This window comes from Salmo salar, chromosome ssa01 (assembly GCF_905237065.1).
Source record: "Salmo salar chromosome ssa01, Ssal_v3.1, whole genome shotgun sequence".
Classification (NCBI taxonomy): domain Eukaryota; kingdom Metazoa; phylum Chordata; class Actinopteri; order Salmoniformes; family Salmonidae; genus Salmo; species Salmo salar.
The window spans coordinates 122731001-122744765 of record NC_059442.1 but is presented as its reverse complement, the minus strand read 5'-3'; the positions used below and the strand labels follow the sequence as shown (position 1 = coordinate 122744765).

The 13765-nt window shown below is 43.5% G+C and overlaps 11 non-coding genes across 11 annotated transcripts; all 11 read left to right on the top strand.

Annotated features, from left to right (window-relative positions):
- Positions 1 to 3091: 3091 nt before the first annotated feature.
- trnag-gcc (transfer RNA glycine (anticodon GCC)) lies at positions 3092 to 3162 on the top strand. The gene has a single exon. It is a non-coding gene; the product is annotated as a tRNA-Gly (tRNA).
- Positions 3163 to 3902: 740 nt separating this feature from the next.
- trnag-gcc (transfer RNA glycine (anticodon GCC)) lies at positions 3903 to 3973 on the top strand. The gene has a single exon. It is a non-coding gene; the product is annotated as a tRNA-Gly (tRNA).
- A 1552-nt stretch (positions 3974 to 5525) lies between these two features.
- Positions 5526 to 5596, top strand: trnag-gcc (transfer RNA glycine (anticodon GCC)). Its single transcript has one exon. It is a non-coding gene; the product is annotated as a tRNA-Gly (tRNA).
- Positions 5597 to 6325: 729 nt separating this feature from the next.
- trnag-gcc (transfer RNA glycine (anticodon GCC)) lies at positions 6326 to 6396 on the top strand. Its single transcript has one exon. It is a non-coding gene; the product is annotated as a tRNA-Gly (tRNA).
- A 741-nt stretch (positions 6397 to 7137) lies between these two features.
- Positions 7138 to 7208, top strand: trnag-gcc (transfer RNA glycine (anticodon GCC)). The gene has a single exon. It is a non-coding gene; the product is annotated as a tRNA-Gly (tRNA).
- A 739-nt stretch (positions 7209 to 7947) lies between these two features.
- On the top strand, positions 7948 to 8018 carry trnag-gcc (transfer RNA glycine (anticodon GCC)). Its single transcript has one exon. It is a non-coding gene; the product is annotated as a tRNA-Gly (tRNA).
- A 739-nt stretch (positions 8019 to 8757) lies between these two features.
- Positions 8758 to 8828, top strand: trnag-gcc (transfer RNA glycine (anticodon GCC)). The gene has a single exon. It is a non-coding gene; the product is annotated as a tRNA-Gly (tRNA).
- Positions 8829 to 10381: 1553 nt separating this feature from the next.
- Positions 10382 to 10452, top strand: trnag-gcc (transfer RNA glycine (anticodon GCC)). The gene has a single exon. It is a non-coding gene; the product is annotated as a tRNA-Gly (tRNA).
- Positions 10453 to 11191: 739 nt separating this feature from the next.
- Positions 11192 to 11262, top strand: trnag-gcc (transfer RNA glycine (anticodon GCC)). Its single transcript has one exon. It is a non-coding gene; the product is annotated as a tRNA-Gly (tRNA).
- Positions 11263 to 12003: 741 nt separating this feature from the next.
- Positions 12004 to 12074, top strand: trnag-gcc (transfer RNA glycine (anticodon GCC)). Its single transcript has one exon. It is a non-coding gene; the product is annotated as a tRNA-Gly (tRNA).
- Positions 12075 to 12816: 742 nt separating this feature from the next.
- trnag-gcc (transfer RNA glycine (anticodon GCC)) lies at positions 12817 to 12887 on the top strand. Its single transcript has one exon. It is a non-coding gene; the product is annotated as a tRNA-Gly (tRNA).
- Positions 12888 to 13765: the final 878 nt, after the last annotated feature.

Genomic DNA, 13765 nt, shown 5'->3' with positions numbered 1-13765 from the left:
ACAAGTATGCACACCTCCTTAGCGAAGAAATTTTTGACGATTGCCAGGTTAACAGCACATTACCGGTCATGTTAGAATTCTAACGGACTCTTGAAAAGTGCAAGTTTGGGTTTTACTTTCCGTTTGGATCTTTTCTACGTAGCGTGAATCGATTGTAGATTTCCAGTTTTATGAAGGTGATTTTCTTTTGCAATTGTGGGGGTTAGTTTGTTAAATCTGGGAAACGTAATATCCATAGTCAGTGACAATTTTGTCTTGAGTTTGGTCTTTGTGATTATCTATGTGGTTTCCATACATTACTCAACTTTCACTACTCATGTGTGACTTGTCAAGCCTCAGATAGGATCGACTAAATGTTTTGTGTCCGTGAGGGTTTCGCTTTCTCATAGATCGGTAAGTCACTAGCTCTAACCATTCGAATGTCTCAGATGTTTGGCTCTGTTTAAAGTGCACACACCTTAACTCTCCGAAATTTAGGATAGTATCCAATGCCTCCACATTTTTTCCAACTTCTTAACCAACCATATCACCTTCTTAGTATAGAGTTCCAACCTCTTCTGTTTAACGCGAGACGGTTCCGGACGGGAGGAAAGACTGATTTTAGGGTATGCTGGTGTGCCACAAAGCAGGTAATATCTTTCGAATTAATCATGTTCGAGCTTTTCTCACGATATCACAGCTGTGGGGTTCTTTCCACATTTTCGCAAGGCGTTCGTTGTTCATTGGTAGAATTCACTCTCTCCTTCCACGAAGGTGGGAATTAACCAGTTCGATTCTCGAACAATGCAGGAATTTTATGAACAAGTCATTTCGACAAGTATGTCCCAACCGCCGAGGAATATCTGCCTTTTGAGATTGCCAGGTTAACAGCAATCTCTGGTCATGGTAGAATTTCAACTGACTCTTGAAAAAGTCTGAGTTTGGGTTCACTTACCGTTTGGACATTTCGACGCATTCTCAGTAGACTTTTGTGAATCCATTGTAGATTTCCAGTGTGGGAGGTGATTTACTTTGTGCAAGGCGTTAGTTGTTAAATGGGAAACGAATATCCAACAAGTCAGTGACAACTGTCTTGAGTTTTGGCCCTTTGTGACTATGTCCTGGGATTTTCCACACACACCTCACCTTCTAACTACTATCGTGTGACTTGTGAGCGGTATAGAGCAAAATCGACTACATGCACGTGTCCGTGAGGGTCTCAGCTTTCCATAAGATGGGTCATAGTAGTCTCTAGCTCTAACCATTCAGTCTCTACAGATGTTTATGTTTGAAGGGTTAACACCCAACTCTCCAAATTTAGGGATAGTATCCAATGCTCCACATTTTTTCAACTAACCAACCCACCTGCTCCTTGTTATTATAGAGGTGAGTATCCCCTTGCCTGTCACGCGAGACGGGTTCAATTCACCGACGGGAGGAAAGACTGATTTTATTAGGGTGTACAATGTCTCTGAGCCTACAAAGCAGGAAATATCCTTTGAATTAAAGCTTTTGATCGATATCCAGCTATGGGGTTATTTCAGCATCGCAAGGGCTTGGTTGTTCAGTGGTAGAATTCTCGCCTGCCACGCGGGAGGCCCGGGTTCGATTCCCGGCCAATGTAGGAACTTTTGAAAAGTCTTTGACAAGTATGCAACCCCTGAGGAAGAAATCTCTTTTGAGATTGCCAGGTTAACAGCAATCTCTGGTCATGGTAGAATTCTCAACTGACTCTTGAAAAGTCTGAGTTTGGGTTCACTTACCGTTTGGACATTTACGCATTCTCAGTGGACTTTTGAATCCATTGTAGATTTCCAGTGTGTGTGAGGTGATTTACTTTGTGCAAGGCTTTAGTTGTTAAATGGGAAACGAATATCCAACAAGTCAGTGACAACTGTCTTGAGTTTGGCCTTTGTGTTCTATGTCCTGGGATTTTCCACACACACCTCACCTTCTAACTACTATCGTGTGACTTGTGAGCGGTATAGAGCAAAATCGACTACATGCACGTGTCCGTGAGGGTCTCAGCTTTCCATAGATGGGTCATAGTAGTCTCTAGCTCTAACCATTCAGTCTCTACAGATGTTTATGTTGCAAGGGTTAACACCAAACTCTCCAAATTTAGGGATAGTATCCAATGCTCCATTTTTTAACCACCCACCTTCTCCTTGTTATTATAGTGGTGGTATCCTCCCTGTTTCCCCGGGAGAAGCGATTTTATTAGGGTGTACAATGTCTCTGGAGCCCACAAAGCAGGAAATATGCTTTGAATTAAAGCTTTTTTATACGATATCCAGCTGTGGGGTTATTTCAGCATCGAAGCATTGGTTGTTCAGTGGTAGAATTCTCGCCTGCCACGCGGGAGCCTGGTTCGATTCCCGGCCAATGCAGTCTTTTGACAAGTATGCAACCCATGAGGAAGAATTCTTTTGAGATTGCCAGGTTAACAGCAATCTCTGGTCATGGTAGAATTCTCAACTGTCTCTTGAAAAGTCTGAGTTTGGGTTCACTTACCGTTTGGACATTTACGCATTCTCAGTAGACTTTTGTGAATCCATTGTAGATTTCCAGTGTGTGAGGTGATTTACTTTGTGCAAGGTGTTAGTTGTTAAATGGGAAACGAATATCCAACAAGTCAGTGACAACTGTCTTGAGTTTGGCCTTTGTGACTATGTCCTGGGATTTTCCACACACACCTCACCTTCTAACTACTATCGTGTGACTTGTGAGCGGTATAGAGCAAAATCGACTACATGCACGTGTCCGTGAGGGTCTCAGCTTTCCATAGATGGGTCATAGTAGTCTCTAGCTCAAACCATTCAGTCTCTACAGATGTTTATGTTTGAAGTGTTAACACCCAACTCTCCAAATTTAGGGATAGTATCCAATGCTCCACATTTTTTCAACTAACCAACCCACCTGCTCCTTGTTATTATAGAGGTGAGTATCCCTGCCTGTCACGCGGGAGACCGGGTTCAATTCACCGACGGGGAGGAAAGACTGATTTTATTAGGGTGTACAATGTCTCTGAGCCCACAAAGCAGGAAATATGCTTTGAATTAAAGCTTTTTATACGATATCCAGCTGTGTGGGGTTATTTCAGCATCGCAAAGCATTGGTTGTTCAGTGGTAGAATTCTCGCCTGCCACGCGGGAGGCCCGGGTTCGATTCCCGGCCAATGCAGGAACTTTTGAACAAGTCATTTTGACAAGTATGCAACCCCATGAGGAAATAAATCTCTTTTGAGATTGCCAGGTTAACAGCAATCTCTGGTCATGGTAGAATTCTCAACTGACTCTTGAAAAGTCTGAGTTTGGGTTCACTTACCGTTTGGACATTTACGCATTCTCAGTGGACTTTTGTGAATCAATTGTAGATTTCCAGTGTGTGAGGTGATTTACTTTGTGCAAGGTGTTAGTTGTTAAATGGGAAACGAATATCCAACAAGTCAGTGACAACTGTCTTGAGTTTGGCCTTTGTGACTATGTCCTGGGATTTTCCACACACACCTCACCTTCTAACTACTATCGTGTGACTTGTGAGCGGTATAGAGCAAAATCGACTACATGCACATGTCCGTGAGGGTCTCAGCTTTCCATAGATGGGTCATAGTAGTCTCTAGCTCAAACCATTCAGTCTCTACAGATGTTTATGTTTGAAGGGTTAACACCCAACTCTCCAAATTTAGGGATAGTATCCAATGCTCCACATTTTTTCAACTAACCAACCCACCTGCTCCTTGTTATTATAGAGGTGAGTATCCCTGCCTGTCACGCGGGAGACCGGGTTCAATTCACCGACGGGAGGAAAGACTGATTTTATTAGGGTGTACAATGTCTCTGAGCCCACAAAGCAGGAAATATGCTTTGAATTAAAGCTTTTTATACGATATCCAGCTGTGGGGGTTATTTCAGCATCGCAAAGCATTGGTTGTTCAGTGGTAGAATTCTCGCCTGCCACGCGGGAGGCCCGGGTTCGATTCCCGGCCAATGCAGGAACTTTGAACAAGTCATTTTGACAAGTATGCAACCCCATGAGGAAATAAATCTCTTTTGAGATTGCCAGGTTAACAGCAATCTCTGGTCATGGTAGAATTCTCAACTGACTCTTGAAAAGTCTGAGTTTGGGTTCACTTACCGTTTGGACATTTACGCATTCTCAGTAGACTTTTGTGAATCAATTGTAGATTTCCAGTGTGTGAGGTGATTTACTTTGTGCAAGGGGTTAGTTGTTAAATGGGAAACGAATATCCAACAAGTCAGTGACAACTGTCTTGAGTTTGGCCTTTGTGACTATGTCCTGGGATTTTCCACACACACCTCACCTTCTAACTACTATCGTGTGACTTGTGAGCGGTATAGAGCAAAATCGACTACATGCACATGTCCGTGAGGGTCTCAGCTTTCCATAGATGGGTCATAGTAGTCTCTAGCTCAAACCATTCAGTCTCTACAGATGTTTATGTTTGAAGGGTTAACACCCAACTCTCCAAATTTAGGGATAGTATCCAATGCTCCACATTTTTTCAACTAACCAACCCACCTGCTCCTTGTTATTATAGAGGTGAGTATCCCTGCCTGTCACGCGGGAGACCGGGTTCAATTCACCGACGGGGAGGAAAGACTGATTTTATTAGGGTGTACAATGTCTCTGAGCCCACAAAGCAGGAAATATGCTTTGAATTAAAGCTTTTTATACGATATCCAGCTGTGGGGGTTATTTCAGCATCGCAAAGCATTGGTTGTTCAGTGGTAGAATTCTCGCCTGCCACGCGGGAGGCCCGGTTCGATTCCCGGCCAATGCAGGAACTTTTGAACAAGTCATTTTGACAAGTATGCAACCCCATGAGGAAATAAATCTCTTTTGAGATTGCCAGGTTAACAGCAATCTCTGGTCATGGTAGAATTCTCAACTGACTCTTGAAAAGTCTGAGTTTGGGTTCACTTACCGTTTGGACATTTACGCATTCTCAGTAGACTTTTGTGAATCAATTGTAGATTTCCAGTGTGTGAGGTGATTTACTTTGTGCAAGGGGTTAGTTGTTAAATGGGAAACGAATATCCAACAAGTCAGTGACAACTGTCTTGAGTTTGGCCTTTGTGACTATGTCCTGGGATTTTCCACACACACCTCACCTTCTAACTACTATCGTGTGACTTGTGAGCGGTATAGAGCAAAATCGACTACATGCACATGTCCGTGAGGGTCTCAGCTTTCCATAGATGGGTCATAGTAGTCTCTAGCTCAAACCATTCAGTCTCTACAGATGTTTATGTTTGAAGGGTTAACACCCAACTCTCCAAATTTAGGGATAGTATCCAATGCTCCACATTTTTTCAACTAACCAACCCACCTGCTCCTTGTTATTATAGAGGTGAGTATCCCTGCCTGTCACGCGGGAGACCGGGTTCAATTCACCGACGGGGAGGAAAGACTGATTTTATTAGGGTGTACAATGTCTCTGAGCCCACAAAGCAGGAAATATGCTTTGAATTAAAGCTTTTTTATACGATATCCAGCTGTGGGGGTTATTTCAGCATCGCAAAGCATTGGTTGTTCAGTGGTAGAATTCTCGCCTGCCACGCGGGAGGCCCGGGTTCGATTCCCGGCCAATGCAGGAACATTTTGACAAGTATGCAACCCCATGAGGAAATAAATCTCTTTTGAGATTGCCAGGTTAACAGCAATCTCTGGTCATGGTAGAATTCTCAACTGACTCTTGAAAAGTCTGAGTTTGGGTTCACTTACCGTTTGGACATTTACGCATTCTCAGTGGACTTTTGTGAATCAATTGTAGATTTCCAGTGTGTGAGGTGATTTACTTTGTGCAAGGGGTTAGTTGTTAAATGGGAAACGAATATCCAACAAGTCAGTGACAACTGTCTTGAGTTTGGCCTTTGTGACTATGTCCTGGGATTTTCCACACACACCTCACCTTCTAACTACTATCGTGTGACTTGTGAGCGGTATAGAGCAAAATCGACTACATGCACGTGTCCGTGAGGGTCTCAGCTTTCCATAGATGGGTCATAGTAGTCTCTAGCTCTAACCATTCAGTCTCTACAGATGTTTATGTTTGAAGGGTTAACACCCAACTCTCCAAATTTAGGGATAGTATCCAATGCTCCACATTTTTTCAACTAACCAACCCACCTGCTCCTTGTTATTATAGAGGTGAGTATCCCTGCCTGTCACGCGGGAGACCGGGTTCAATTCACCGACGGGGAGGAAAGACTGATTTTATTAGGGTGTACAATGTCTCTGAGCCCACAAAGCAGGAAATATGCTTTGAATTAAAGCTTTTTTATACGATATCCAGCTGTGGGGGTTATTTCAGCATCGCAAAGCATTGGTTGTTCAGTGGTAGAATTCTCGCCTGCCACGCGGGAGGCCCGGGTTCGATTCCCGGCCAATGCAGGAACTTTTGAACAAGTCATTTTGACAAGTATGCAACCCCATGAGGAAATAAATCTCTTTTGAGATTGCCAGGTTAACAGCAATCTCTGGTCATGGTAGAATTCTCAACTGACTCTTGAAAAGTCTGAGTTTGGGTTCACTTACCGTTTGGACATTTACGCATTCTCAGTGGACTTTTGTGAATCAATTGTAGATTTCCAGTGTGTGAGGTGATTTACTTTGTGCAAGGGGTTAGTTGTTAAATGGGAAACGAATATCCAACAAGTCAGTGACAACTGTCTTGAGTTTGGCCTTTGTGACTATGTCCTGGGATTTTCCACACACACCTCACCTTCTAACTACTATCGTGTGACTTGTGAGCGGTATAGAGCAAAATCGACTACATGCACGTGTCCGTGAGGGTCTCAGCTTTCCATAGATGGGTCATAGTAGTCTCTAGCTCAAACCATTCAGTCTCTACAGATGTTTATGTTTGAAGGGTTAACACCCAACTCTCCAAATTTAGGGATAGTATCCAATGCTCCACATTTTTTCAACTAACCAACCCACCTGCTCCTTGTTATTATAGAGGTGAGTATCCCTGCCTGTCACGCGGGAGACCGGGTTCAATTCACCGACGGGGAGGAAAGACTGATTTTATTAGGGTGTACAATGTCTCTGAGCCCACAAAGCAGGAAATATGCTTTGAATTAAAGCTTTTTATACGATATCCAGCTGTGGGGGTTATTTCAGCATCGCAAAGCATTGGTTGTTCAGTGGTAGAATTCTCGCCTGCCACGCGGGAGGCCCGGGTTCGATTCCCGGCCAATGCAGGAACTTTTGACAAGTATTTTGACAAGTATGCAACCCCATGAGGAAATAAATCTCTTTTGAGATTGCCAGGTTAACAGCAATCTCTGGTCATGGTAGAATTCTCAACTGACTCTTGAAAAGTCTGAGTTTGGGTTCACTTACCGTTTGGACATTTACGCATTCTCAGTAGACTTTTGTGAATCAATTGTAGATTTCCAGTGTGTGAGGTGATTTACTTTGTGCAAGGGGTTAGTTGTTAAATGGGAAACGAATATCCAACAAGTCAGTGACAACTGTCTTGAGTTTGGCCTTTGTGACTATGTCCTGGGATTTTCCACACACACCTCACCTTCTAACTACTATCGTGTGACTTGTGAGCGGTATAGAGCAAAATCGACTACATGCACATGTCCGTGAGGGTCTCAGCTTTCCATAGATGGGTCATAGTAGTCTCTAGCTCTAACCATTCAGTCTCTACAGATGTTTATGTTTGAAGGGTTAACACCCAACTCTCCAAATTTAGGGATAGTATCCAATGCTCCACATTTTTTCAACTAACCAACCCACCTGCTCCTTGTTATTATAGAGGTGAGTATCCCTGCCTGTCACGCGGGAGACCGGGTTCAATTCACCGACGGGGAGGAAAGACTGATTTTATTAGGGTGTACAATGTCTCTGAGCCCACAAAGCAGGAAATATGCTTTGAATTAAAGCTTTTTATACGATATCCAGCTGTGGGGGTTATTTCAGCATCGCAAAGCATTGGTTGTTCAGTGGTAGAATTCTCGCCTGCCACGCGGGAGGCCCGGGTTCGATTCCCGGCCAATGCAGGAACTTTTGACATCATTTTGACAAGTATGCAACCCCATGAGGAAATAAATCTCTTTTGAGATTGCCAGGTTAACAGCAATCTCTGGTCATGGTAGAATTCTCAACTGACTCTTGAAAAGTCTGAGTTTGGGTTCACTTACCGTTTGGACATTTACGCATTCTCAGTGGACTTTTGTGAATCAATTGTAGATTTCCAGTGTGTGAGGTGATTTACTTTGTGCAAGGGGTTAGTTGTTAAATGGGAAACGAATATCCAACAAGTCAGTGACAACTGTCTTGAGTTTGGCCTTTGTGACTATGTCCTGGGATTTTCCACACACACCTCACCTTCTAACTACTATCGTGTGACTTTTCAGCGGTATAGAGCAAAATCGACTACATGCACATGTCCGTGAGGGTCTCAGCTTTCCATAGATGGGTCATAGTAGTCTCTAGCTCTAACCATTCAGTCTCTACAGATGTTTATGTTTGAAGGGTTAACACCCAACTCTCCAAATTTAGGGATAGTATCCAATGCTCCACATTTTTTCAACTAACCAACCCACCTGCTCCTTGTTATTATAGAGGTGAGTATCCCTGCCTGTCACGCGGGAGACCGGGTTCAATTCACCGACGGGGAGGAAAGACTGATTTTATTAGGGTGTACAATGTCTCTGAGCCCACAAAGCAGGAAATATGCTTTGAATTAAAGCTTTTTTATACGATATCCAGCTGTGGGGGTTATTTCAGCATCGCAAAGCATTGGTTGTTCAGTGGTAGAATTCTCGCCTGCCACGCGGGAGGCCCGGGTTCGATTCCCGGCCAATGCAGGAACTTTTGAACAAGCATTTTGACAAGTATGCAACCCCATGAGGAAATAAATCTCTTTTGAGATTGCCAGGTTAACAGCAATCTCTGGTCATGGTAGAATTCTCAACTGACTCTTGAAAAGTCTGAGTTTGGGTTCACTTACCGTTTGGACATTTACGCATTCTCAGTGGACTTTTGTGAATCCATTGTAGATTTCCAGTGTGTGAGGTGATTTACTTTGTGCAAGGTGTTAGTTGTTAAATGGGAAACGAATATCCAACAAGTCAGTGACAACTGTCTTGAGTTTGGCCTTTGTGACTATGTCCTGGGATTTTCCACACACACCTCACCTTCTAACTACTATCGTGTGACTTGTGAGCGGTATAGAGCAAAATCGACTACATGCACGTGTCCGTGAGGGTCTCAGCTTTCCATAGATGGGTCATAGTAGTCTCTAGCTCTAACCATTCAGTCTCTACAGATGTTTATGTTTGAAGGGTTAACACCCAACTCTCCAAATTTAGGGATAGTATCCAATGCTCCACATTTTTTCAACTAACCAACCCACCTGCTCCTTGTTATTATAGAGGTGAGTATCCCTGCCTGTCACGCGGGAGACCGGGTTCAATTCACCGACGGGGAGGAAAGACTGATTTTATTAGGGTGTACAATGTCTCTGAGCCCACAAAGCAGGAAATATGCTTTGAATTAAAGCTTTTTGATACGATATCCAGCTGTGGGGGTTATTTCAGCATTGCAAGGCATTGTTTGTTCAGTGGTAGAATTCTCGCCTGCCACGCGGGAGGCCCGGGTTCGATTCCCGGCCAATGCAGGAACTTTTGAACAAGTCATTTTGACAAGTATGCAACCCCATGAGGAAATAAATCTCTTTTGAGATTGCCAGGTTAACAGCAATCTCTGGTCATGGTAGAATTCTCAACTGACTCTTGAAAAGTCTGAGTTTGGGTTCACTTACCGTTTGGACATTTACGCATTCTCAGTAGACTTTTGTGAATCCATTGTAGATTTCCAGTGTGTGAGGTGATTTACTTTGTGCAAGGGGTTAGTTGTTAAATGGGAAACGAATATCCAACAAGTCAGTGACAACTGTCTTGAGTTTGGCCTTTGTGACTATGTCCTGGGATTTTCCACACACACCTCACCTTCTAACTACTATCGTGTGACTTGTGAGCGGTATAGAGCAAAATCGACTACATGCACGTGTCCGTGAGGGTCTCAGCTTTCCATAGATGGGTCATAGTAGTCTCTAGCTCAAACCATTCAGTCTCTACAGATGTTTATGTTTGAAGGGTTAACACCCAACTCTCCAAATTTAGGGATAGTATCCAATGCTCCACATTTTTTCAACTAACCAACCCACCTGCTCCTTGTTATTATAGAGGTGAGTATCCCTGCCTGTCACGCGGGAGACCGGGTTCAATTCACCGACGGGGAGGAAAGACTGATTTTATTAGGGTGTACAATGTCTCTGAGCCCACAAAGCAGGAAATATGCTTTGAATTAAAGCTTTTTATACGATATCCAGCTGTGGGGGTTATTTCAGCATCGCAAAGCATTGGTTGTTCAGTGGTAGAATTCTCGCCTGCCACGCGGGAGGCCCGGGTTCGATTCCCGGCCAATGCAGGAACTTTTGAACAAGATTTTGACAAGTATGCAACCCCATGAGGAAATAAATCTCTTTTGAGATTGCCAGGTTAACAGCAATCTCTGGTCATGGTAGAATTCTCAACTGACTCTTGAAAAGTCTGAGTTTGGGTTCACTTACCGTTTGGACATTTACGCATTCTCAGTAGACTTTTGTGAATCCATTGTAGATTTCCAGTGTGTGAGGTGATTTACTTTGTGCAAGGGGTTAGTTGTTAAATGGGAAACGAATATCCAACAAGTCAGTGACAACTGTCTTGAGTTTGGCCTTTGTGACTATGTCCTGGGATTTTCCACACACACCTCACCTTCTAACTACTATCGTGTGACTTGTGAGCGGTATAGAGCAAAATCGACTACATGCACATGTCCGTGAGGGTCTCAGCTTTCCATAGATGGGTCATAGTAGTCTCTAGCTCAAACCATTCAGTCTCTACAGATGTTTATGTTTGAAGGGTTAACACCCAACTCTCCAAATTTAGGGATAGTATCCAATGCTCCACATTTTTTCAACTAACCAACCCACCTGCTCCTTGTTATTATAGAGGTGAGTATCCCTGCCTGTCACGCGGGAGACCGGGTTCAATTCACCGACGGGAGGAAAGACTGATTTTATTAGGGTGTACAATGTCTCTGAGCCCACAAAGCAGGAAATATGCTTTGAATTAAAGCTTTTTTATACGATATCCAGCTGTGGGGGTTATTTCAGCATCGCAAAGCATTGGTTGTTCAGTGGTAGAATTCTCGCCTGCCACGCGGGAGGCCCGGGTTCGATTCCCGGCCAATGCAGGAACTTTTGAACAAGTCATTTTGACAAGTATGCAACCCCATGAGGAAATAAATCTCTTTTGAGATTGCCAGGTTAACAGCAATCTCTGGTCATGGTAGAATTCTCAACTGACTCTTGAAAAGTCTGAGTTTGGGTTCACTTACCGTTTGGACATTTACGCATTCTCAGTAGACTTTTGTGAATCAATTGTAGATTTCCAGTGTGTGAGGTGATTTACTTTGTGCAAGGTGTTAGTTGTTAAATGGGAAACGAATATCCAACAAGTCAGTGACAACTCTCTTGAGTTTGGCCTTTGTGACTATGTCCTGGGATTTTCCACACACACCTCACCTTCTAACTACTATCGTGTGACTTGTGAGCGGTATAGAGCAAAATCGACTACATGCACGTGTCCGTGAGGGTCTCAGCTTTCCATAGATGGGTCATAGTAGTCTCTAGCTCTAACCATTCAGTCTCTACAGATGTTTATGTTTGAAGGGTTAACACCCAACTCTCCAAATTTAGGGATAGTATCCAATGCTCCACATTTTTTCAACTAACCAACCCACCTGCTCCTTGTTATTATAGAGGTGAGTATCCCTGCCTGTCACGCGGAGACCGGGTTCAATTCACCGACGGGGAGGAAAGACTGATTTTATTAGGGTGTACAATGTCTCTGAGCCCACAAAGCAGGAAATATGCTTTGAATTAAAGCTTTTTGATACGATATCCAGCCGTGGGGGTTATTTCTGCATCGCAAAGCATTGGTTGTTCAGTGGTAGAATTCTCGCCTGCCACGCGGGAGGCCCGGGTTCGATTCCCGGCCAATGCAGGAACTTTTGAACAAGTCATTTTGACAAGTATGCAACCCCATGAGGAAATAAATCTCTTTTGAGATTGCCAGGTTAACAGCAATCTCTGGTCATGGTAGAATTCTCAACTGACTCTTGAAAAGTCTGAGTTTGGGTTCACTTACCGTTTGGACATTTACGCATTCTCAGTGGACTTTTGTGAATCCATTGTAGATTTCCAGTGTGTGAGGTGATTTACTTTGTGCAAGGTGTTAGTTGTTAAATGGGAAACGAATATCCAACAAGTCAGTGACAACTGTCTTGAGTTTGGCCTTTGTGACTATGTCCTGGGATTTTCCACACACACCTCACCTTCTAACTACTATCGTGTGACTTGTGAGCGGTATAGAGCAAAATCGACTACATGTACATGTCCGTGAGGGTCTCAGCTTTCCATAGATGGGTCATAGTAGTCTCTAGCTCTAACCATTCAGTCTCTACAGATGTTTATGTTTGAAGGGTTAACACCCAACTCTCCAAATTTAGGGATAGTATCCAATGCTCCACATTTTTTCAACTAACCAACCCACCTGCTCCTTGTTATTATAGAGGTGAGTATCCCTGCCTGTCACGCGGGAGACCGGGTTCAATTCACCGACGGGGAGGAAAGACTGATTTTATTAGGGTGTACAATGTCTCTGAGCCCACAAAGCAGGAAATATCCTTTGAATTAAAGCTTTTTGATACGATATCCAGCTGTGGGGGTTATTTCAGCATTGCAAGGCATTGGTTGTTCAGTGGTAGAATTCTGGCCTGCCACGCGGGAGGCCCGGGTTCGATTCCCGGCCAATGCAGGAACTTTTGAACAAGTCATTTTGACAAGTATGCAACCCCATGAGGAAATAAATCTCTTTTGAGATTGCCAGGTTAACAGCAATCTCTGGTCATGGTAGAATTCTCAACTGACTCTTGAAAAGTCTGAGTTTGGGTTCACTTACCGTTTGGACATTTACGCATTCTCAGTAGACTTTTGTGAATCCATTGTAGATTTCCAGTGTGTGAGGTGATTTACTTTGTGCAAGGTGTTAGTTGTTAAATGGGAAACGAATATCCAACAAGTCAGTGACAACTGTCTTGAGTTTGGCCTTTGTGACTATGTCCTGGGATTTTCCACACACACCTCACCTTCTAACTACTATCGTGTGACTTGTGAGCGGTATAGAGCAAAATCGACTACATGTACGTGTCCGTGAGGGTCTCAGATTTCCATAGATGGGTCATAGTAGTCTCTAGCTCTAACCATTCAGTCTCTACAGATGTTTATGTTGCAAGGGTTAACACCAAACTCTCCAAATTTAGGGATAGTATCCAATGCTGTTCAGATTGCCAGGTTAACAGCAATCTCTGGTCATGGTAGAATTCTCAACTGTCTCTTGAAAAGTCTGAGTTTGGGTTCACTTACCGTTTGGACATTTACGCATTCTCAGTAGACTTTTGTGAATCCATTGTAGATTTCCAGTGTGTGAGGTGATTTACTTTGTGCAAGGTGTTAGTTGTTAAATGGGAAACGAATATCCAACAAGTCAGTGACAACTGTCTTGAGTTTGGCCTTTGTGACTATGTCCTGGGATTTTCCACACACACCTCACCTTCTAACTACTATCGTGTGACTTGTGAGCGGTATAGAGCAAAATCGACTACATGTACGTGTCCGTGAGGGTCTCAGATTTCC